The 24,770-nt window shown below is 38.9% G+C and overlaps 1 protein-coding gene across 2 annotated transcripts in view; it reads right to left on the bottom strand.

The window, feature by feature from the left end:
• Window positions 1-24,770, bottom strand: part of C5H6orf89 (chromosome 5 C6orf89 homolog) — a 93,663-nt gene that overhangs the window by 14,753 nt on the left and 54,140 nt on the right. The window lies entirely within an intron of this gene.

The raw sequence follows: 24,770 nt of genomic DNA, 5'->3' as shown, positions 1-24,770 counted from the left end.
CAACTGTGTGCTGATATTGTAAGCAACTGATTGTATAATGTGGTTGGACTGTACGTGTGTGGGTATTTCTCAATAAAAATATATATTTTTAAAATGATGCCTTCAACAATGGGTGCTGGGAAAACTGGACATCTACTTGTAACAGAATGAAGTTAGGCTCCTACCTCACATCATAGACAAAAATTAATTCTAAATAGATCAACACTTAAACTTAAAAGCTAAAATGATAAAAGGCTCAGAAGAAAACATAGGAAGGGGCCTTTATAACCCTGGATTTGGTAACAAGAGCTTAGATATGACACCAAAAACATGGCAATAAAAATATACACACACATATATATATATATATAAATTGACTTCATCAAAATTTAAAACTTTTATACAGCAAAGGACACTATCAAGAAAGTGAAAAAAGATAACCTGTAGACTGGGAGAAAATAATTATAAATCATTATCTGTTAAGTGTTTACTATCCAGAATATATTAAAAACTACTACAACTCAAAAACAAAAGACAAGTAATTTTTTTAAATTGCCCAAGGACCTGAATGGATATTTCTTTTAAGAAGATATACAAATGATTCTGGAGGCTACTCATAATGCAAGCTTCATTAGATAGTGCTAATTGCCATGGTTTAGCAAACCTAATCAACATCACTCCTGTTGACTCTTGAAGAACACCTAGGGCTCGAACTGAGACTCTATAAAGGTTTCATGCACTAGGTTTGCCTCTCTGGAACATGTAATTTGCAGAGGATTCCTAGGTCAGATAAATCCTGAAACTCAGAGGGACCAGCTTCTCCAAGATTATCAATTAATTACATCCCCCTACCTTTTAGTGCAGATATCCTTTCTGAACATGAAAAAGTCAGAATGGGCACTGCCCAAAGATCCCTATAGATTGGGAGAAGGATTAAAGGAGGAGGAGGAGGTATAACAGAGAAAATGGATTTAACAAATAAGCATGACTGCTAAATTACATTAATATTCCTTCCAGCTTCCAGTGTTTTGAAATAGCTAGAAGAAAAAATCCGAGATTGGTGGAATGGTAGCACATTACAAACTTCAGGATCTGTTCTGTAACTACTTTTTGACATGTGCTTTGAAAATTATTGCTTTTTTCTTTATTTGCTTGTATGTATATTATATTTCACAATAAAAAGGTTTTTTAAAAAGAAGATACACAAATGGCCAATAAACATATGAAAAGAAGCCCAAAGTCATTGGTCATCAGGGAAATGAAAATCAAACCACAATGAGATATCACCCACCATGATGGTTTTTTTAAAAAAAAAAACAAAAAATAGGTGCTAGTGAGGATGTAGAGAAATTGGAACCCTTGTATGTTGCTGGTGGCACTACAGAATAATGAAGCCACTGTGTAATGTAATATGGCAGTTCCTCAAAAAGTTAAATACAGAACTACCATATGACCCAGCAATTTCACTTCTAGGTAGAAACCAAAAAGAATGTAAAGACACAATCTCAAAAAGATATTTGTACACTAATGTTCATAGCAGCATTATTCACAATAGCCAAAAGGAACAACCCAAGTGCCCATCAACCCATGAATGGATGAACAAAATGTGGTATATACACATACAGGAATATTATACAGCCATAAACATGAGTGAAGTTCTGATACATATATACAACATGGATGAAACTTGAAGATGTAATGTCAAATGAAATAACCTAAGCACAATAAGATAAAATACTGTATAATCTAGCTTATATGAATTACTTAGAATAAACAAAATCATAGAGACAGATAGTAAATTACAGGTTACCAGGGGCCAGGGAGTGAGGGGAATGGAAAGTTATTATTTAATGGGTACAAAGTTTCGGTTGACAATGATGGAAAAGTTAGGGTAATGGATTTTGGTTATGGTAGCAAATACTGTGAATACAATTTAATACCGGTGAATTTTACCTGAAAGTAGTTAAAATAGGAAATTCTGAGTTACATATGTTACTACAATAAAAAGTTTTTTAAAAAGTATATTTAAGAAAATCAAAACTTACATCTCTATATTACATTTATGTATATGTGTTTTTCAAGTAACAAAGTCTTTAGAAGTAATGAAAACTTAAGCCAGGAATATCAATTTTGAAATGCAGAGCTCTGGTCATCTCAGAAAGCAGGCCACCGGAGAAGCACCTGAGAGGTTCTGTGGCCAGGTTGGCAGCCAGCAAAAGAAGAGGGCAAATGACATGGAAAAAGGATCACTTGAATAGGGTAGCCTTTCTCACTCATCTGAATTAGGGAAGCCCAAACTTCAAGAGGAAGAGCTAAATTTGATTTCCCTGTAGCCTTCAGATCACAGGATGAAGAATGTGCCTATTATTTGGTGGGAAGGGAATGAGGAATAGCCTAGCAGAGAAGTATCTCATACGGGCAGGGAGTACAAAGTGGACTCATCTACCCCTTCCCACAGAATCCCCAACAACAGAAGAGGGAGACAAGGCTAGACTCCAGCTTGGCCTCTGCTACCTGAGAAGGTTATATATGATATGTTCTCTAAACAACATGCAGGAGCCATCATGTCACAGTGACCGAAATCCCATCTGGAAAATAACTGACAGCATGCAGCTGTATCTTTCCCACCACTAGTCTATGACTTGTATTCAATTATCTGAATGATGCTGCAGCTTGTTTTTTTCAGGCCTCACAGGGGAGTTATCCATTCTTCCCACAGCACCAGGCAGAAAGGCCAATGGAGGTTAGATAACAACTTCCTAGGTTTCTTTTGATTTCCAATGCTTCTTTACTCCTATACCAGCTATTTAAAAGAAGCTGTGACAGAGAGGAAGAATCCCATAATAAGAGTTAAATAAAGCCCACAATCTGATTGCCAAATTCTCACCACGGTTTGGATTCATGTGGAAAACAGACTCTCAGACAAAACATGGCTTGAGGTCAAGGAACTATGATTTCCCACCTTTGCTGCAAATTGGGCATTCTACAGAAAAGTGAGAGTGGCCCAGGGGTTGATCCTTTAGGAGGCATCCTGGTGCCTGAGGGTTGTTTACAGAGAAAACTTACTTGGGCTAGCTCATCACTGGACAACCATAACAGGTCCTGGAATTCTGAGTCAGAAGAGTCCTATTATGAAGACGATTAGATAGGTAAAAAGCAAGAAAAACGATTTATTTCTGGGACAAAAAACTCCCTCTGGGTAAGAAGGATAGGAAAATAAGAAAGGCATAAAGCCAATTACTAACTCCACAAGAGCAGGGGGGTGTGTCTGTTGTGTTCATTGTTCTATTGAGAACAGTGCTTGGTGTATAGTAAAGTCTCAAAAACATTCACTGAATGAACGAATGAAATGGACTGATGGATGGAAGGAACCCTGACTGAAGAAGGTTTAAGACAGATTAAATTCATAGGGAGGAGAGTAGTCTGGATTTGTAGACTCTTAAATACATACACAAACACACACACACATCTGTCATGATAACTATGCAAGCGAAGCCATTGTATGCAAAATACTCAAGAACAAGACCAGAAAACCCATGATAAAGTTTTCCAAGACTTTTGCTGGTGCAAGCTCAGTATTTAATCAGAGTACTCTCCAGCAGCTCATTTTGCACAGCACCTCTTCCAACATCCTGGGCATGAAGCAAGGGTGAAGCCTCGACAATGAAGGCAGCCTTTGCCAGGTCTCATGCACAGAAGAAGCATGCCCAGAACTGTTTTCATAAACTGTAGGGATGGAAGAAGTCCCAAGAAATCATTTTGTTAGTAGCCTTGCCTTCAGGAAGCAATGCATTCGAACCATGTCAAACCAAAGAATTAATTCTTTTTAGGGAGTTCTCACTTATATAAAAATTTGCATCTAAATGTGAGACCTTGGGTAAGTTAGTTAACCTCTTTGCATATCAGTTTCCTTATCTGTAAAATGCTCATAATAATGGTAGCTCCCTTAAGTGATTGTTGTGAAGACTGAGAAAATGAATATAAGGTACATGTATACCTGGTATGCAGTAAGTGCTTGATATTATTGGCTGTTATTATCACTGAAGGTGAGCTTAACTAGCAAGTAAGACATTCCTTGTGATCTGAGGATTTCAACTGTCGATACTTGCCTGAACTTTAAGACTGACACCGAACTTAAGCTCTATGTCAATGAATGGTTTGCTATTCCCTAATGTTGCTGGATCCACTTCATCCTTTCCTTGAAGGCCCTGTAGATGAAGCAACTTCCAATTATGCAGTAGAGATATTCTTTCTCATTGCAGATGAGAGCTCTCCCAGGCCTCCTCAGTATAAATGGCTGTCCTAATTAAAAATTGGTCAGAAAATACCCAAAGTATACAGAAAAACTGAGCCTAACATGCTGGAACCTGACTTGGATGAGGCAAGAAACAGCAGGTGGTAAGTATAGTGTGATGGAAACAATATTAGACTAGAGGCAAGAAATTTGGGTCCAGGTGCTAGATTTGCCACTTTTAACTGGGTAAGCAAATTACCTGGCCTCAATTTTCTCTTTTAAAAAATGGAAGAACTAGATTAAATCTAAAGTTTCCTTTTATCTATAAGACTCAATCATTTCATGTAAAGGGTAAAAGTCAAGAGGATGGCTGAAAGGGGCAAAGTCGATATAAAGAGATGGGGGTGGTGGTGGCTAGGAATGCAATTGTGAAGGGAAAGTAAATTAGTAAATAAGGGAAAGGCTAAGTCAGATAATAAGTTAAATATTAACCTACAAGAGGGTAGAGCGGGAAGATGAGGTGGGCTGCATGCCTAGGAAGAGACTAATTCTGGAAAAATCTAAAGGGCTAATAGCTCAGAAGATCATTTATTTCTGAACTTGCAAAACTAGACAGAAAGAACCTTGCTTCCTCAAGGACTAATGAGCTGAAAGAGCATCTAGTGTCCTGAAAGAGAAAGAAAACCAAACTTACAGCTAAACTCTTCAGATATATTTTGTAGTTATAAAATACCCTCATAAGAGGTTAAGAGCCCAGACTCTGAGGTAGCGCTTCTTGAATTTGAATCTTGGCTCTTTGACTTACTAGCCTTGGACCTTGGGCAACGTCAATGTGTCTCAGTTTCTTCATCTGTAAAATGGAGATAAAAACAGGACCCACCTCATAGAGTTGTTGCAAAGATTGTAATGAGTCAAAAGATGGAAAGCATTTTGAAGAGGGTCTGGTATCTGTCAAGTATTAAATAAGTGGCAACTATCTTTATTTTCTGCTGCAGAGTGGAATGTTTGTACATAACTCACAACTGACTCATGTCATTCTCCTCACAAAGAAGATTTAAGGATAGCGTTTCCTACCCAAGGCTAGGACCCAGAAAAAGAGCCCACTTCTATCCTCTTTTGTTTCCAGGGTAGGGTCAGGGGGAAGCGGCACCACCAGTATGAGTGCACATCATCACAGTCCCAGGTGCCCTCTGTCACTCCCTAGGCTCCATGGGAGGATGGAGGGTTAGAAAGAACCCCTGTCAGATGACAGGGTTAGAAAGAAATATGATCATGGGATTTCCTTTGGGGAGTTGAATCTGCCACACCATTCTCCCCCAACATTTTCTTTAAAAGTATTGATAAGTAATCCTAATTTGAAGTAAACTTAAATTTGAAGTTATTTTTTGGTACCAGGATATAAGTATGAAATGAATTTTTTTTTCTTTTTACTTTTCCAGCCCTCTCACAGAGCCAGCAGTTCTAACTTCTTGCACCTAATTCTCCCAAATGTGTTTCTACCTAATTCTTATATCATTATGCATTCTTAAGTTTCCTTCCAAATGCTAGGCAAAACACTCTTAGATTTACATGTCTACAATTTCCCGGAGTTATGTAGATATGTCAACATCCATAATTGTAAGTGAAAACAGCAGTTTAATAGAATCAACAATGTGAAAGAGCTAAACCACACCCTTTCAATACCCTCTGTTTAGTATGAACTCCAAGGACTTATTTTATTTCAATCTGTTAGGCAAAATATTAATCTGGAGTAGACTAAATAACCTATCTTGTTGTCAAGATTCTAACACTTCTTGAATTTTTAAACTCTAATTTAGAGAGTGAAGAATCATTGTCCATTGACTATCCCTCATTTCTTTTTTTCATTTTTATTTATTTATTTATGTATGTATGTATGTATGTATGTATGTATGTATGTATGTATGTATGTATGTATGTATGTATGTATTTATTAATTAACGGAAAAAAAGAAATTAACCCAACATTTAGAAATCATACCATTCTACATATGCAATCAGTAATTCTTTTTTTTTTTTAATTTTTTTATTAATCAAAAAAAAGAAAAGAAATTAACACAATGTTTAGAAATCATTCCATTCTACAAATGCACTCAGTAATTCTTAGTATCATCACATAGATGTATCATCATCATTTCTTAGTACATTTGCATCGATTTAGGAAAAGAACTAGCAAAACAGCAGAAAAAGATACAGAATGTTAATATAGAGAAGAGAATTAAAATAATAATACTAATAATATATATATATAAAAAGGAAAAAGAAAAAAAACAAAAACAAAAGATACAAACACACAAACAAACAAACAAAAAACCATATTTCAGGTGCAGCTTCATTCAGTGTTCCAACATAGTTACATTACACTTAGGTATTATTGTGCTGTCCATTTTTGAGTTTTTGTATCTAGTCCTGTTGCACAGTCTGTATCCCTTCAGCTCCAATTACCCATTATCTTACCCTGTTTCTAACTCCTGCTGGTCTCTGTTACCAATGATATATTCCAAGCTGATTCTCGAATGTCGGTTCACATCAGTGGGACCTTACAGTATTTGTCCTTTAGTTTTGGGCTAGACTCACTCAGCATAATGTTCTCTAGGTCCATCCATGTTATTACATGCTTCATAAGTTTAGTCTGTCTTAAAGCTGCATAATATTCCATCGTAGGTATACGCCACAGTTTGTTTAGCCACTCGTCTGTTGATGAACATTTTGGCTGTTTCCATCTCTTTGCAATTGTAGATAATGCTGCTATAAACACTGGTGTGCAAATGTCCGTCTGTGTCTTTGCCCTTAAGTCCCTTGAGTAGATACCTAGCAGTGGTATTGCTGGGTCGTAATCCATTCTGCCATTCTATGTCTTTTGATTGGGAAATTCAGTCCATTAACTTTTAGTATTATTACTGTTTGGATAATATTTTCCTCTACCATTTTGGCTTTTGTATTATATATATCATATCTGATTTTCCTTCTTTCTACACTTTACTCCATACCTCTCTCTTCTGTCTTTTTGTATCTGACTCTAGTGCTCCCTTTAGTATTTCTTGCAGAGCTGGTCTCTTGGTCACAAATTCTCTCAGTGACTTTTTGTCTATAAATGTTTTAATTTCTCCTTCATTTTTGAAGGACAATTTTGCTGGATATAGGAGTCTTGGTTGGCAGTTTTTCTCTTTTAGTAATTTAAATATATCATCCCACTGTCTTCTAGCTTCCATGGTTTCTGCTGAGAAATCTACACATAGTCTTATTGGGTTTCCCTTGTATGTGACAGATTGTTTTTCTCTTGCTGCTTTCAAGATCCTCTCTTTCTCTTTGACCTCTGACATTCTAACTAGTAAGTGTCTTGGAGAACGCCTATTTGGGTCTATTCTCTTTGGGGTGCACTGCACTTCTTGGATCTGCAAATTTAGGTCTTTCATAAGAGTTGGGAAATTTTCAGTGATAATTTCTTCCATTACTTTTTCTCCTCCTTTTCCCTTCTCTTCTCCTTCTGGGACACCCACAACACGTATATTTGTGCGCTTCATATTGTCATTCAGTTCCCTGATCCCCTGCTCAAGTTTTTCCATTCTTTTCCCTATAGTTTCTGTTTCTTTTTGGAATTCAGATGTTCCATCCTCCAGTTCACTAATTGTAGCTTCTGTCTCTTTAGATCTACCATTGTAGGTATCCATTGTTTTTTCCATTTTTTCTTCTTTGTCCTTCACTCCCATAAGTTCTGTGATTTGTTTTTTCAGATTTTCTATTTCTTCTTTTTGTTCAGCCCATGTCTTCTTCATGTCCTCCCTCAATTTATTGATTTGGTTTTTGAAGAGTTTTTCCATTTCTGTTCGTATATTCAGCATTAGTTGTCTCAGCTCCTGTATCTCATTTGAACTATTGGTTTGTTCCTTTGACTGGGCCATATCTTCAATTTTCCAAGCGTCATCCATTATTTTCTGCTGGTGTCTGGGCATTTGATCAGATTTCCCTGGGTGTGGGACCCAGCTGGTTGAAAGTTTTTTCTGTGAAATCTCTGGGCTCTGTTTTTCTTTTCCTGCCCGGTAGGTGGTGCTCGTGGCGCTCATCTGTCTGCACGGCAGTCGGCCCGGGAAACTGCGCGTGGAGGCGGGGGTCGCTGGCCGCCGCGGCTTGGGAGAGTGCCGGTCCTCATTGCCCAGCTGGCCCGAAACACCAAGCGTGACGGGAGGGCCCCGCTATCCAACGTTCCCAGTCAGACCGGGGAGCCACGTGCGTGGAGGGGACCCCAGTCGCCAGCCGCCCCGGCCGGGAAAACGCGCGCCCCTCGGGTATCTCACCGCAGCAGATTCTCCCTGCGCGTCAGCTGTTCCAGAATGGGGTACGCTGTCTTTTTGGTCTCTGTCTTGACTCCGGGAGCTGTTTCGTATTGTTTCTGTTTCTTTAGTTGCTTTTCTGAAGGAGGAACTAAGACCCGCGCGTCTTACTAAGCCGCCATCTTCTCCGGACTTAAGTCCAATCAGTAATTCTTAACATCACCACATAGATGCATGATCATCGTTTCTTAGTACATTTGCATCGGTTTAGAAGAACTAGCAACACAACAGAAAAAGATATAGAATGTTAATATAGAGAAAAGAAATAAAAGTAATAATAATAGTAAAAAAAAAAACGTATAGCTCAGATGCAGCTTCATTCAGTGTTTTAACATGATTACTTTACAATTAGGTATTATTGTGCTGTCCATTTTTGAGTTTTTGTATCTAGTCCTGTTGCACAGTCTGCATCCCTTCAGCTCCAATTACCCATTATCTTACCCTGTTTCTAACTCCTGCTGGACTCTGTTACCAATGACATATTGCAAGTTTATTCTCGAATGTCCGTTCACATCAGAGGGACCATACAGTATTTGTCCTTTAGTTTTTGGCTGGACTCACTCAGCATAATGTTCTCTAGGTCCATCCATGTTATTACATGCTTCATAAGTTTATCTTGTCTTAAAGCTGCATAATATTCTATCGTATGTATATACCACAGTTTGTTTAGCCACTCTTCTGTTGATGGACATTTTGGCTGTTTCCATCTCTTTGCAATTGTAAATAACGCTGCTATAAACATTGGTGTGCAAATGTCCATTTGTGTCTTTGCCCTTAAGTCCTTAGAGTAGATACCCAGCAATGGTATTGCTGGGTCATATGGCAATTCTATATTCAGCTTTTTGAGGAACCGCCAAACTGCCTTCCACAGTGGTTGCACCCTTTGACATTCCCACCAACAGTGGATAAGTGTGCCTCTTTCTCCGCATCCTCTCCAGCACTTGTCATTTTCTGTTTTGTTGATAATGGCCATTCTGGTGGGTGTGAGATGATATCTCATTGTGGTTTTGATTTGCATTTCTCTAATGGCCAGGGACATTGAGCATCTCTTCATGTGCCTTTTGGCCATTTGTATTTCCTCTTCTGAGAGGTGTCTGTTCAAGTCTTTTTCCCATTTTGTAATTGGGTTGGCTGTCTTTTTGTTGTTGAGTTGAACAATCTCTTTATAAATTCTGGATACTAGACCTTTATCTGATATGTCATTTCCAAATATTGTCTCCCATTGTGTAGGCTGTCTTTCTACTTTCTTGATGAAGTTCTTTGATGCACAAAAGTGTTTAATTTTGAGGAGCTCCCATTTATTTATTTCCTTCTTCAGTGCTCTTGCTTTAGGTTTAAGGTCCATAAAATCGCCTCCAATTGTAAGTTTCATAAGATATCTCCCAACATTTTCCTCTACTGTTTTATGGTCTTAGACCTAATGTTTAGATCTTTGATCCATTTTGAGTTAACTTTTGTATAGGGTGTGAGAGATGGGTCTTCTTTCATTCTTTTGCATATGGATATCCAGTTCTCTAGGCACCATTTATTGAAGAGACTGCTCTGTCCCAGGTGAGTTGGCTTGACTGCCTTATCAAAGATCAAATGTCCATAGATGAGAGGGTCTATATCTGAGCACTCTATTCGATTCCATTGGTTGATATATCTATCTTTATGCCAATACCATGCTGTTTTGACCACTGTGGCTTCATAATATGCCTTAAAGTCAGGCAGCGCGAGACCTCCAGCTTCGTTTTTTTTCCTCAAGATATTTTTAGCAATTCGGGGCACCCTGCCCTTCCAGATAAATTTGCTTATTGGTTTTTTTATTTCTGAAAAATAAGTTGTTGGGATTTTGATTGGTATTGCATTGAATCTGTAAATCAATTTAGGTAGGATTGACATCTTAACTATATTTAGTCTTCCAATCCATGAACACGGTATGCCCTTCCATCTATTTAGGTCTTCTGTGATTTCTTTTAACAGTTTTTTGTAGTTTTCTTTATATAGGTTTTTTGTCTCTTTAATTAAATTTATTCCTAGGTATTTTATTCTTTTAGTTGCGATTGTAAATGGGATTCGTTTCTTGATTTCCCCCTCAGCTTGTTCATTACTAGTGTATAGAAATGCTACAGATTTTTGAGTGTTGATCTTGTAACCTGCTACTTTGCTGTACTCATTTATTAGCTCTAGTAGTTTTGTTGTGGATTTTTCCGGGTTTTTGACGTATAGTATCATATCGTCTGCAAACAGTGATAGTTTTACTTCTTCCTTTCCAATTTTGATGCCTTGTATTTCTTTTTCTTGTCTAATTGCTCTGGCTAGAACCTCCAACACAATGTTGAATAACAGTGGTGATAGTGGACATCCTTGTCTTGTTCCTGATCTTAGGGGGAAAGTTTTCAATTTTTCCCCATTGAGGATGATATTAGCTGTGGGTTTTTCATATATTCCCTCTATCATTTTAAGGAAGTTCCCTTGTATTCCTATCTTTTGAAGTGTTTTCAACAGGAAAGGATGTTGAATCTTGTCAAATGCCTTCTCTGCATCAATTGAGATGATCATGTGATTTTTCTGCTTTGATTTGTTGATATGGTGTATTACATTAATTGATTTTCTTATGTTGAACCATCCTTGCATACCTGGGATGAATCCTACTTGGTCATGATGTATAATTCTTTTAATGTGTTGTTGGATACGATTTGCTAGAATTTTATTGAGGATTTTTGCATCTATATTCATTAGAGAGATTGGTCTGTAGTTTAATTTTTTTGTAATATCTTTGCCTGGTTTTGGTATGAGGGTGATGTTGGCTTCATAGAATGGATTAGGTAGTTTTCCCTCCACTTCGATTTTTTTGAAGAGTTTGAGGAGAGTTGGTACTAATTCTTTCTGGAATGTTTGATAGAATTCACATGTGAAGCCGTCTGGTCCTGGACTTTTCTTTTTAGGGAGCTTTTGAATGACTAATTCAATTTCTTTACTTGTGATTGGTTTGTTGAGGTCATCTATTTCTTCTTGAGTCAAAGTTGGTTGTTCATGTCTTTCCAGGAACCCGTCCATTTCATCTAAATTGTTGTATTTATTAGCATAACGTTGTTCATAGTATCCTGTTATTACCTCCTTTATTTCTGTGAGGTCAGTAGTTATGTCTCCTCTTCCATTTCTGATCTTATTTATTTGCATCCTCTCTCTTCTTCTTTTTGTCAATCTTGCTAAGGGCCCATCAATCTTATTGATTTTCTCATAGAACCAACTTCTGGTCTTATTGATTTTCTCTATTGTTTTCATGTTTTCAATTTCATTTATTTCTGCTCTAATCTTTGTTATTTCTTTCCTTTTGCTTGCTTTGGGATTAGTTTGCTGTTCTTTCTCCATTTCTTCCAAGTGGACAGTTAATTCCTGCATTTTTGCCTTTTCTTCTTTTCTGATATAGGCCTTTAGGGCAATAAATTTCCCTCTTAGCACTGCCTTTGCTGCGTCCCATAAGTTTTGATATGTTGTGTTTTCATTTTCATTCGCCTCGAGGTATTTATTAATTTCTCTTGCAATTTATTCTTTGACCCACTTGTTGTTTAAGAGTGTGTTGTTGAGCCTCCATGTATTTGTGAATTTTCTGGCACTCCGCCTATTACTGATTTCCAACTTCATTCCTTTATGATCCGAGAAAGTGTTGTGTATGATTTCAATCTTTTTAAATTTGTTAAGACTTGCTTTGTGACCCAGCATATGGTCTATCTTTGAGAATGATCCATGAGCACTTGAGAAAAAGGTGTATCCTGCTGTTGTGGGATGTAATGTCCTATAGATGTCTGTTAAGTCTAGCTCATTTATAGTAATATTCAGATTCTCTATTTCTTTATTGATCCTCTGTCTAGATGTTCTGTCCATTGATGAGAGTGGGGAATTGAAGTCTCCAACTATTATGGTATATGTGTCTATTTCCCTTTTCAGTGTTTGCAGTGTACTGCTCACATATTTTTGGGCATTCTGGTTCGGTGCGTAAATATTTATGATTATTATGTCTTCTTGTTTAATTGTTCCTTTTATTAGTATATAGTGTCCTTCTTTGTCTCTTTTAACTGTTTTACATTTGAAGTCTAACTTGTTGGATATTAGTATAGCCACTCCTGCTATTTTCTGGTTGTTATTTGCATGAAATATCTTTTCCCAACCTTTCACTTTCAACCTATGTTTATCTTTGGGTCTAAGATGTGTTTCCTGTAGACAGCATATAGAAGGATCCTGTTTTTTAATCCATTCTGCCAATCTATGTCTTTTGATTGGGGAATTCAGTCCATTAACATTTAGTGTTATTACTGTTTGGATAATATTTTCCTCTACCATTTTGTCTTTTGTATTATATATATCTGACTTTCCTTCTTTCTACACTCTTCTCCATACCTCTCTCTTCTGTCTTTTCGTATCTGACTCTAGTGCTCCCTTTAGTATTTCTTGCAGAGCTGGTCTCTTGGTCACAAATTCTCTCAGTGACTTTTTGTCTGAGAATGTTTTAATTTCTCCCTCATTTTTGAAGGACAATTTTGCTGGATATAGGAGTCTTGGTTGGCAGTTTTTCTCTTTTAGTAATTTAAATATATCATCCCACTGTCTTCTAGCTTCCATGGTTTCTGCTGAGAAATCTACACATAGTCTTATTGGGTTTCCCTTGTATGTGATGGATTGTGTTTCTCTTGCTGCTTTCAAGATCCTCTCTTTCTCTTTGACCTCTGACATTCTAACTAGTAAGTGTCTTGGAGAACGCCTATTTGGGTCTAATCTCTTTGGGGTGTGCTGCACTTCTTGGATCTGTAATTTTAGGTCTTTCATAAGAGTTGGGAAATTTTCAGTGATAATTTCTTCCATTAGTTTTTCTCCTCCTTTTCCCTTCTCTTCTCCTTCTGGGACACCCACAACATGTATATTTGTGCGGTTCATATTGTCCTTGAGTTCCCTGATACCCTGTTCAAATTTTTCCATTCTTTTCCTGATAGTTTCTGTTTGTTTTTGGAATTCAGATGTTCCATCCTCCAAATCACTAATTCTGTCTTCTGTCTCTTTGAATCTATCATTGTAGGTATCCATTGTTTTTTCCATCTTTTCTACTTTATCCTTCACTTCCATAAGTTCTGTGATTTGTTTTTTCAGTTTTTCTATTTCTTTTTTTTGTTCAGCCCATGTCTTCTTCATGTCCTCCCTCAATTTATCGATTTGGTTTTTGAAGAGGTTTTCCATTTCTGTTCGTATATTCAGCATTAGTTGTCTCAGCTCCTGTATCTCATTTGAACTATTGGTTTGTTCCTTTGACTGGGCCATATTTTCAATTTTCTGAGCATGATCCGTTATCTTCTGCTGGCGTCTGGGCATTTAGTCAGATTTCCCTGGGTGTTGGACCCAACAGGTTGAAAGATTTTTCTGTGAAATCTCTGGGTTCTGTTTTTCTTATCCTGCCCAGTAGGTGGCGCTTGTGGCACACGTTTGTCTGCGGGTCCCACCAGTAAAAGGTGCTGTGGGTCCTTTAACTTTGGAAAACTCTCGCTGTGGGGGAGGTTCGCCAGCCGAAGTGGCTTGGAAGAGTGCCAGCTGGCCCGGGGGTCCGAACGTGGGGAGGGTCACCGGCCGCCGCAGCCCGGGAAAGCGCCCGTCCGAATTTCCTAGTCGGCCTGGGGCGCCAAGCGTGGCGGGAGGGCGCCAGCCGCCACAGCCCGGGAGAGTGCACCGTTCCCAGCCGGACCGGGGAGTCACATGTTTGGAAGGGACCCCCCCCAGTCACCGTTCTCCGCGGTCTGGGGATTTCCGATCCAATTCTCTCAGTTGGTCCGGGGGGCCTCGCATGGTGGGGGCGCCAGCCGCCGCAGCTTGAGGGGACTGCCTGCCCAATTCTGCCAGCTGACCCGGGAAGGAGGAAGGGAGGGACTCCGGCCGCTTGCCGCCCCGCCCGGGAAAGCCCGCACCCCTCGGCGATCTCACCAGAGCTGGTTCTCCCAGACAGTCAGCCGTTTCAGGATGGGGTACGCTGTCTTTTTTATCTCTGTCGTGGCTCTGGGAGCTGTTCTGTATCGTTTCTACTCCCCTAGTAGCTGTTCTGAAGGAGGAAAGGTGAGGGTGGCAAGGCTGTCGAGGATGGTGGCGGAGAAGCCAGTGAAGGCAGAAGAGGGCACGGTGGTGGTTGGAGAGCCGCTGGAATAGGAGGAGAAAGGGAAGGATAAGATGGCGGATGGAGCGCCGCCAGAGCAGAAGGGGAAACAGAAGGGCAAGATGGCGGTGGGAGCGCCGCCGGCGGAGAAAGAGGAAGAGGAGGGCTAGATGGTGGCGGGAGCGCCGGCGGAGAAGGGGGAAGAGGAGGGCTGGATGGCGGCGGGAGCGCCGGCAGAGAAAGAGGAAGAGGAGGGCTGGATGGAGGCGGGAGCACCGGCAGAGAAGGCGGAAGAGGAGGGCCAGACGGCGGCGGGAGCGCCGGCGGAGAAAGAGGAAGAGGAGGGCTGGATGGCGGTGGGAGCGCCGCCGGAGAAGAGGCTATCCCTCATTTCTTAACCCAATAGTGTGTGGGATTTACTTTATAGGATAGGGAGAAGGAAAGTAAATACCATCAACTAGGTCGTAAGTACTGTTTACTTTACAGTGGCTGTTCTAGTTTGCTAGCTGCTGGAATGCAACACACCAGAGACGGACTGGCTTTTAATAAAAGGGGATTTATTTTGTTGGTTCTTCAGAGGAAAGGCAACTAACTTTCCACTGAGGTTCTTTCTTATGTGGAAGGCACAGGATGGTCTCTGCTGGTCTTCTCTCCAGGCCCCTGGGTTCCAACAACTTTCCCTGGGGTGACTTCTTTCTGCATCTCCAAAGGCCTGGGCTGAGCTCCAAGTGCTGAGATGAGGAATGCCGAGCTGCTTAGGCTGTGCCACGTTGCGTTCTCTCATTTAAGCACAAGACAATTAAGTCAAACGTTACTCATTGCAGCAGACACGCCTCCTAGCCGACTGCAGATGTAATTAGCAACAGATGAGATTCACCTACCATTGGCTCATGTTCACAGCAACAGAACTAGGTGCCTTCACCTGGCCAAGTTGACAACTGAATCTAACTACCACAGTGGCTATTCATTGTACCAAGGAGCAGAAGTTGCCTTTAGGGAGACTGTGAGAAGAAGACAGGCAAGAAAAGAAACAGATATGCTTGAGGAAGCAGTACTGGATGGCCTAACGGACAAGTTTCTCTGGCTCTTTTCCCCAGATGCTCTGCACCTTCCTGGTGGGTGTCGGAAACTTCATTTTTTTTTTTAGCTCTGCCTGTGGCATTTCAAAAACAACTTTCACAACAAATACAAGGAAGTTATATCTGGATTTAAAACTCTAAATATATGAACTGTTGATTTAAAAAAATTACAATGCTGTATTCTTGTTTTAAAGTGTTCCTTTCCTTTCCTCTGATTTTGATATAATTTTGGAAGCCTTTCCATGACTTCCTCAAGTATACAAAAATACCTTTCAAAGGAGACCCAATCCAAGTGATCATTTTTATGACCAAGTAGGTCTTAGCTTAAAGAACAGCATTAGGATTATCAAGCTTAGCTTCAACTAGTAATTTCAAAAAAACAACAACACTGAAATAAAAGTCCCTAAAGGTCCTAAAGGCTTCAGAACACAGTTACACCAAAACTGTATAATCCATCTGTGATATTAATTTACATAATCTTTCACACTGACAAATAAGATGAAAACCACCACAAAAAAAATCCCCTATTCTTTCCCCCAAATTAAATTTCAAGTCTTACCCCATGTTACACTATTCTCAAAAGAAAACCCCTCAGAGCACTCAACTATATATGTGAATGTGGTTAAAAGAGGAAGTTTTAGGTTCTACATATGTTACTAGTAAAATTTTAAAACAAACATAGGGGTAGGGGGGCAGCTTAGTGAGGTGTCAGATTTAGTTCGTCCTCCAGAGCAGCTAGTAAATAGCAAGGAACAGTACAAAACAACTGCTGGGGCTACATCAGTGACTGGACACACAGCAAACACCAGTCTGGACAAGCTGGACTGGATGAGACCCCACAAAGAAATAACTATAAGTTCCCCAAGCTGAGGGGGCCAGCATCCCTCCCCCAAGGGAGGAGCAGCCTATTTTCCACAGGGGAAAGGAAACAGACTTTACTAGCAGCAAGGGCTTAAGCTCTCCCAAACTCCACTTGCAGAATTAATAAATTCTGACTACTGAAAATAGACCCCCAGTACAGATAAACCTGGAATAAACTCAAAAGGTGCTAGGAGATTTTGCCTGGCAGAGAGGGGGTGGGACTGATGGAAAAAGAAAACTGAGGCTTTCTGAGTCAGACAACACAAATATACCATAAAAGAACTGGACCACTAAAAAAGGGGGGGGGGGAGGTGCACATAGATCCTAGAGAGTCATAGTGCCACCTACCAACTTAAGCTCTTGATTGACAAAAACTGAGGAGCAGGGGTCCTGCTCTGAAAAGGATCCCCTCCCCCATTGTTTCTACTACTTAGCTCAGTAGATAAAACAGAAAGGCTTCTCCAGTACCAGCTCTGGCCCAGGCAAGGGTGGAATTAAGCTCCCCTGAGAAACAAAGTAACTAATCAGGTGAAAGGAGTTAATTTCTTAAAGGCTATACTTCCCCAAGAAAAAGGTAGGACCCAGCTCAAGTGGAATCCCTCACCCAAGGAATTCAGGCCCCAGGGACTGGAAAACTGAAGCAAGTAATGCCAACCTACAACCTCTCCTCTGTCTCAACCACACCCCCAAGGAGAGTGTGCTAAGCTAAAGGCACTACACCACTTTACGCAGGTAGGAAGGCACAGGCAGACAACTGCCACATGCTGGGCAGGAGAGGAAAAGCACAGTCTGGAGGCTTCACAGCAAAGTCTGACAACCTGCTGTGTCTCATCCTCAAAGAAAACTGTTGCTGGAAACTCTTTCCTTCTGAGATGTGGGCTAGTTCAGTGAGAGAAATCTGACTGGGGACTATAACATCCGAGGAGACCCTCCTCAAAAAAAAAAATAAATAAAAAGGTTTCATATAGGCAGGAGAAGAAACAGAAAAACAAGAACTGAAAAATTCTGATCAGTTAAAAAGAACCCATCCGGGCGGGCCACGATGACTCAGCAGGCAGACTTCTTGCCTGCCATGCCAGAGGACCTGGGTTCGATTCCCAGTGCCTGCCCATGTTTGAAAAACAAACAAAAAAAGAACCTATCCTAGAGGTCTAGAATGAGTTGAACTGAATGAGAAAAAAGATAGCGAGCAAAGCCATCCAGCAAGAAAATTCTAGGTAAAAGATTGACAACAACCTCCAGAATAAACTAATTAAGGAAATAAACTGCCTAGATGTCAGCAAAAAATTAACAAGTCATACTAGGAAAATCAAAGATGTGGCCCAGTCAAAGGAACAAACCCAAAATTCAAAGGAGAAACAGAAGTTGAAACGACTAATTCAGGATGTCCAAACTGACATGGAAAACCTCATCAAAAATAAAATCAATAAGTTGAGGAAGGATATAAAAAAGGCAATGAGTGAACAAAAAGAAGAAAAAAGTTTGAAAAAAATCACAGAACTCATGGTAATTGAAAGGCACAGATGAAGACATGAAAAAAAAAAGGAAACCTACAACAACAGATTTGAAGAGGCAGAAGAAAGGATTAGTGAACTAGAGGACTGGAAATTTGAAATCCAACACACAAAAGAAAATACAGGAAAAAAATGGGAAAATATGAGCAGGGCCTCAGAGAATTGAACGACAACATAAAGCACATGAACATACATGTTATGGGTGTCCCAGAAGGAGAAGAGCAGGGAAAAAGAGGAGAAAGATTAATGAAGGAAATAGTCACTGATAATTTCCCATCTCTTATGAAAGACATAAAATTATAGATCTAAGAAGTGCAGTAAACCTCAAACAGAATAGATCCAAAGAGACATACTCCAGGACACTCACTAATCAGACTGTAAGATGTCAAAGAGAAAGAATTTTGAAAGCAGCAAGAGAAAAGCAATATATCACATACAAGTGAAGCCCAATAAGACTATGAGTGTTTTCTCTGCAGAAACCATGGAGGCGAGCAGGCAGTGGTATGAAATATTGAAGATTCTAAAAGAGAAGAACTGCCAACCAAGAATTCTATATCCAGCAAAACTGTCCTTCAAAAATGAGGGGGAGATTAAAATATTTTTAGACAATCACTGAGAATTTGTGGCCAAGAGACCAGCTCTGCAAGAAATACTAAAAGGAACATTACAGACAGGTAGGAAAAGAAGGAGAGAGAGGTCTGGAAAAGAGTGTAGAAATGAAGAATATCAGTAAAGGTAAAAAGAAAAAAAATGAAATAGGACATATAAGATCCAAAAGGCAAAATGGCAGAAGAAAGTATTGCCTTTAAAGTAATAACACTAAATGTTAATGATTAAACTCCCTGGTCAAAAGACATAGACTGCCGAATGGATTAAAAAACAGGACTCATCTATAGGCTGTCTACAGGAGACTCATTTTAGACCCAAAGACAAAAATAGGTTGAAAGTGAAAGGTTAGGAAAAGATATTTCATGCAAACAACAATCAAAAAAGAGCAGGAGCAGCTATACTAATATCCAACAAACTAGACTTCAAATGTAAAACAATTAAAAAAGATGAAGGAACTTATGTATTAATAAAAGGAACAATTCAACAAGAAGATACAACAATCATAAAGATTTAGTACTGAGCCAAAGTACTCCAATATACATGAGGCAAACACTGACAACACTGAAGGGATTGGTATGGTAGACACCTCTACCATAACAGGTGGAGACTTTAACTCCCCGCTCTCATCAATGGATAGAACATCAAGACAGAGGATCAATAAAGAAACAGAGAATCTGAAAAATACAATAAATGAACTAGACTTAACAGACATTTATAGAACATTAGACCCCACAACAGCAGGATATACATTTTTCACAAGTTTTCATGGATCATACTCAAGAATAGACCATATGCTGGGGCACAAAGCAAGCCTCAATAAATTAAGAAATGTTGAAATAATACAAAACACTTTCTCAGTTCATAATGGAATGAAGTTGGAAATCAGTAATAGGCCGAGGGCCAGAAAATTCACAAATAAATGGAGGCTAAACAACATACTCTTAAACAACCAGTGGGTCAAGGAAGATATTACAAAAGAAATCAGTAAATATCTCAAGGCAAATGAAAATGAAAACACAACATATCAAGATTTATGGGATGCAGCAAAGGCAGTTTTAAGAGAGAAATTATTGCCTTAAATGCCTATATTAAAAAAAAAAAAGAAAGCAAAAATTGAGGAAATAACTGTTCACTTGGAAAACCTAGAGAAAGAACAGCAAACTAATCCCCAAACAAAGAAAAGGAAAGAAATAACAAAGATTAGAGCAGAGATAAATGAAACTGAGAACATGAAAACAATCAAGAAAATCAACAAAACCAGAAGATGGTTCTTTCAGAAAATCAGTAAAATTGATGGGCCATTAGCTAGGCTGACAAAAAGAAAAAGAGAAAAGATGCAAATAAATAAAATCAGAAATGGAAGAGGAGACAAAATTGATCCCTCAGAAATAAAGAAGGTAATGAAGGGGTACTATGAGCAACTATGTGCTAATAAACTAGGGAATGGACATGAAATGGACGACTTCCTAGAAAGGCATGAACAACCAACATTGACTCGAGAAGAAACAGACAACGTCAGCAAACCAATTACAAGCAAAAAGACTGAATCAGCCATCAAGAAGCTCCCCAAAAAAGGAAAACTCCAGGACCAGATGACTTCACATGTGAACTCTACCAAGCATTCAAGAAAGAATTAGTATAAATCCTGCTCAAACTCTTAAAAAAAAAATTAAAGAGGAGGGAAAGTTACCTCATTCTATGAAGTCTACATCACCCTCATTCCAAAGCCAGACAAAGATATTACAAGAGAAGAAAATTACAGATCAATCTCTCTAATGAATACAGATGCAAAAATCCTCAACAAAATTCTTGCAAACAGAAACCAGCAGCAAAGAATTATACACCATGAACAAGTGGAATTTATTCCAGGTATGCAAGGATGGTTCAACATAAGAAAATCAATTAATGTAATACATTATATCAACAAATCAAAGCAGAAAAACCACATGATCATCTCAATTGATGCAGAAAAGACATTTGACAAAATTCAACATCCTTTCTTGATGAAAATACTTCAAAATATAGGAATAGAAGGGAACTTCCACAAATGATAAAGAGAATATATGAAAAACCCACAACTAACATCATCCTTAATGGGGAAAGACTGAAAGCTATCCTCCGAAGATCAAGAACAAGACATAGATGTCCATTGTCACCACTGTTATTCAACATTATGCTGGAAGTTCCAGCCAGAGCAATTAGATAGGAAAAAGAAATAAAAAGGATCCAAATTGGAAAACTCTCACTGTTTGCAGATGCTATGATACAATATGTCAAAAATCCTGAAAAATCCATAGTAAAACTACTAGAGCTACCAAATGAGTACACCAAAGTGGCAAGATACAAGATCCAATACCCAAAAATCTGTAGTGTTTCTATATACTAGTAATGAACAATCCAAGGAGAAAAGCAAGAAAAAAATTTCCATTTACAATAGCAACCAAAAGAATCAAATATTTAGGAATAAATTTAAGCATATAAAGGACCTATACACAGAAAACTACAAGAAATTGCTAAAAGAAATCATAGAAGACCTAAATATATGGAAAGGCATTCCATGTTCATGGATTGGAAGACTAAATATAGTTGAGATATCAATTCTACCCAAATCGATTTATAGCTTCAATTTATAGCTAACAACTTACTTTGCAGAAACAGAAAAACCAAAAACCAAATTTATTTGGGAGGGCAGCATACCCCGAATAGCTAAAAATATCTTGAGAAACAAATATAAAGTGGGAGGTCTCACACTACCGGACTTTAAAGCATGTTATGAAGCCACAATGGTCAAAACAGCATGGTACTGGCTTAAAGAAAGAGATACTGACCTGACCAATAGAATCGAATACAGTGTTCAGATATAGACCTTCTCATCTATGGACAATTGCTCTTTAATAAGGTAGTCTGTACAACTCACCTGGGACAGAGCAGCCTCTTCAATAAATGGTGCTTGGAGAACTGGATATCCATATGCAAAAGAATGAAACACCTTATACAAAAATTAACTCAAAATGGATCAAAGACCTAAACATTAGAGCTAAGACCACAAAACTTTCAGAAGAAAATGTAGGGAAATATCTTATAAAACCTTATAAAAAACCTTATCTTATAAAAGCATAAGCACTGAAGAAAGAAATAGGCAAATGGGAACTTCTCAAAATTAAATAATTTTGTGCATTAAGAAACTTTGTCAGTACACAATGGGAGGCAATATTTGGAAACCACATATAAGATAAGGGTTTTAGTATCCAGAATATATAAAAAGATTCTTCAACTCAACAACAAAAAGACAAACAACCCAATTAAAAATGGGCAAAACACAAGAACAGACACTTCTCAGAAGAGGAAATACAAATGGCTAAAAGGCACATGAAAAGATGCTCAACTTCACTGGCTATTGGGGAAATGCATATCAAAACCACAATGACATATCATCTGACACCCATTAGAATGGCCACTGTCAAAAAAACAGAAAGCAACAGTGCTGGAGAGGATTGGAGAAAGAGGCACACTTATCCACTGTTGATGGGAATGTAAAATGGTGCAACTGCTCTGGAAGGCAGTTTGGTGGTTCTCCAGGAAGCTAAGTATAGAATTGCTATATGATCCAGCAATCCCATTGCTAGGTATCTATTCACAGGACATGAGGGCAAGGCCACAAACAGATATTTGCACATCAATATTTATAGCAGCATTATTTACAACTGCCAGGAGATGGAAACAGCACAAGTATTCATCAACGGGTGAGTGGCTAAACAAGCTGTGGTATATATACACAATGGAATATTACGCAACTGTAAGACAGAATAAAGTCATGAAGCATGTAACAAAGTGGATGGACCTTGAGGACATTATGTTGAGTGAAATTAGCCAGAAACAAAAGGGCAAATACTGTATGGTCCCACAATATGAACTAACATTAATGAGTGAACTTAGAGAACTGAAGTTAAGAACACAGGTTATCAGGAGATAGAAATAGGAAAGAGATTGGGCAACTGGTTCTGAAGGAATACAGATTATGCAAGAGGAGTGATTGTAAAAATTCAGAAATGGTTAGCACAATACTCCCTGATTGTAGCACAATAATGTAAGTACACTGAATGAAGTTGAATGTGAGTATGATAGGAGAAAGGCTGGGGGCACAGATGAAACCAGAAGGAAAGATAGAGGATAAAGACTGACATGGTATGATTTAGGAATGTATAGAGTATACAATGATGGTGATTAAATATACAAATTAAAAAATATTTTTGCATGAGGGAGAACAAAGGAATATCAGTATTACAGGGTGTTGAAAATAGACATATATGAGAAAAAGAACAATCAACGTAAGCTGGGGTCTATAGTCAACAGTAACATTGTAATATGCTTCCACTGAATATAACAAAGGCATTATGCCAAAACTAAATGTCAACAGGCGGAGGGATTGAGAAAGAGGTATGAATTCTGAGTGAAAGAAAAGGAAATGTCTTCAGATAGAGTATGGTGGCAAAGGCATGTCTATACAATTAGGCTGGATTGTATGCTGTGTGAATAAAACTGTTTAAAAATGAACAGAAAGAAACAAAGTGCTAGAGAAAATGCAGAGAGAGAGATGTACCTATTCATTGTCAATAGGGAAATGAGAGGTGCAGCCCCATGGAAGACAGTGTGGTGGTTCCACAGGAGGCTAGGGGTGGGTTTGCCATGTGATCCTGAAACCCCATTGCTCAGTGTATCCCTGGAGGAACTGAGTGTGGAGACAGGAATGGAAATGTCCACACTGGTGGTTATGGCGGCAGTGTTCCTGATCCACAATGGATACAAGTGGCCTAAGGGTACAATGATTGAGGAATGAAAGGAGGAACTATGGTGTATACATTAAAATGGACTACTCAGCGGCCACAAGAAGGAATGAAGTTGTGAGGCATGCAACTAGGTGAAGGAACCTTAAGAGCTATATTTTGAATGAAATGTCAGGGAAAAAAGGCAAATATTATCATGCCTCACTCATATGGACTAAATATAAAAATTCAGTGAACTAAAGTTGAGAGCATGGGTTATCAGGTTGGGGCTTACTGTAAAGGGTTCTAGATTATAAGCTCTTATAACAGTCACATATATCCATGCAACTGTTAATTCTAAATTCTGAGATACTGAGTTTTTTTGCATATTAACATGGTCTTTCCCAGAAACTTTGGGTACTTTATGTGACACCTGAGACTTAAGAGTTAGAGCTCTGAAGCTATGAAAATGAGAAGTACCCCATACAGGAACTGTTTAAAAAGTTGAAAAAGGGATCAGACGTCGAGTAGAGATGAAGCTGATTTGGATAGGACTAAGGTAAATTAGAATACAGGTGAAGGATGATATCGTCCATGTTTTAAAACTTCAACTTCTAAGTGAGACCAAAGAGAGAAATGTTTATTTGGTGCACCATTTATATTTTGGGTAGTGCATTTCCTAATTTAACTTGTATGGTCAATTTAGTTGAACACCATAAGTACATGGAATCTTGAATAGGGTGTGAGATTTTGTTGGCTTGTTCAGGTTAGTGTGATGCCCTTGATATATCCCAGAGTAATTTGGGCAGTGAGTAAAGAAATATTTGCACAGTCCCCTTGGAGGACTGAGGAGAAAGGAGGAAATATTCAACTTCCCCACTTGGAGAATTTCTGATATTCTCACAAGCAGTGGGGACTACCAAATCAATAGGCTGAACCCTCGATCTTAGGGTTTGCTCCTATAAAACTTATTCTTGCAAAGGATAGACTAAGCCTACTGATAATTATGCCTAAGAGTCATCCCAAGCCAATCTTTTGTTGCTCAGATGTGGCCTCTCTCTCTAAGCCAACTAAACATGTGAACTCACTGCCTTCCTTCCTATGTGGGACATGACTCCCTGGGGTGTAAATCTCCCTGGCAATGTGGGACAGAAAGCCTGGGATAAGCCAGGTCCCAGTATCAAGAGATTGAGAAAGCCTTCTTGACCAAAAGCAGGAAGAGAGAAATGAGAAAAAATAAAGTTTCAGCATCTAAGAGATTTCAAACA

The sequence above is a fragment of the Tamandua tetradactyla genome, chromosome 5 (assembly GCF_023851605.1).
Source record: "Tamandua tetradactyla isolate mTamTet1 chromosome 5, mTamTet1.pri, whole genome shotgun sequence".
NCBI lineage: Eukaryota > Metazoa > Chordata > Mammalia > Pilosa > Myrmecophagidae > Tamandua > Tamandua tetradactyla.
Note: the sequence above shows the minus strand (reverse complement) of the source record. Positions and strands in the feature narration are given on the sequence as shown.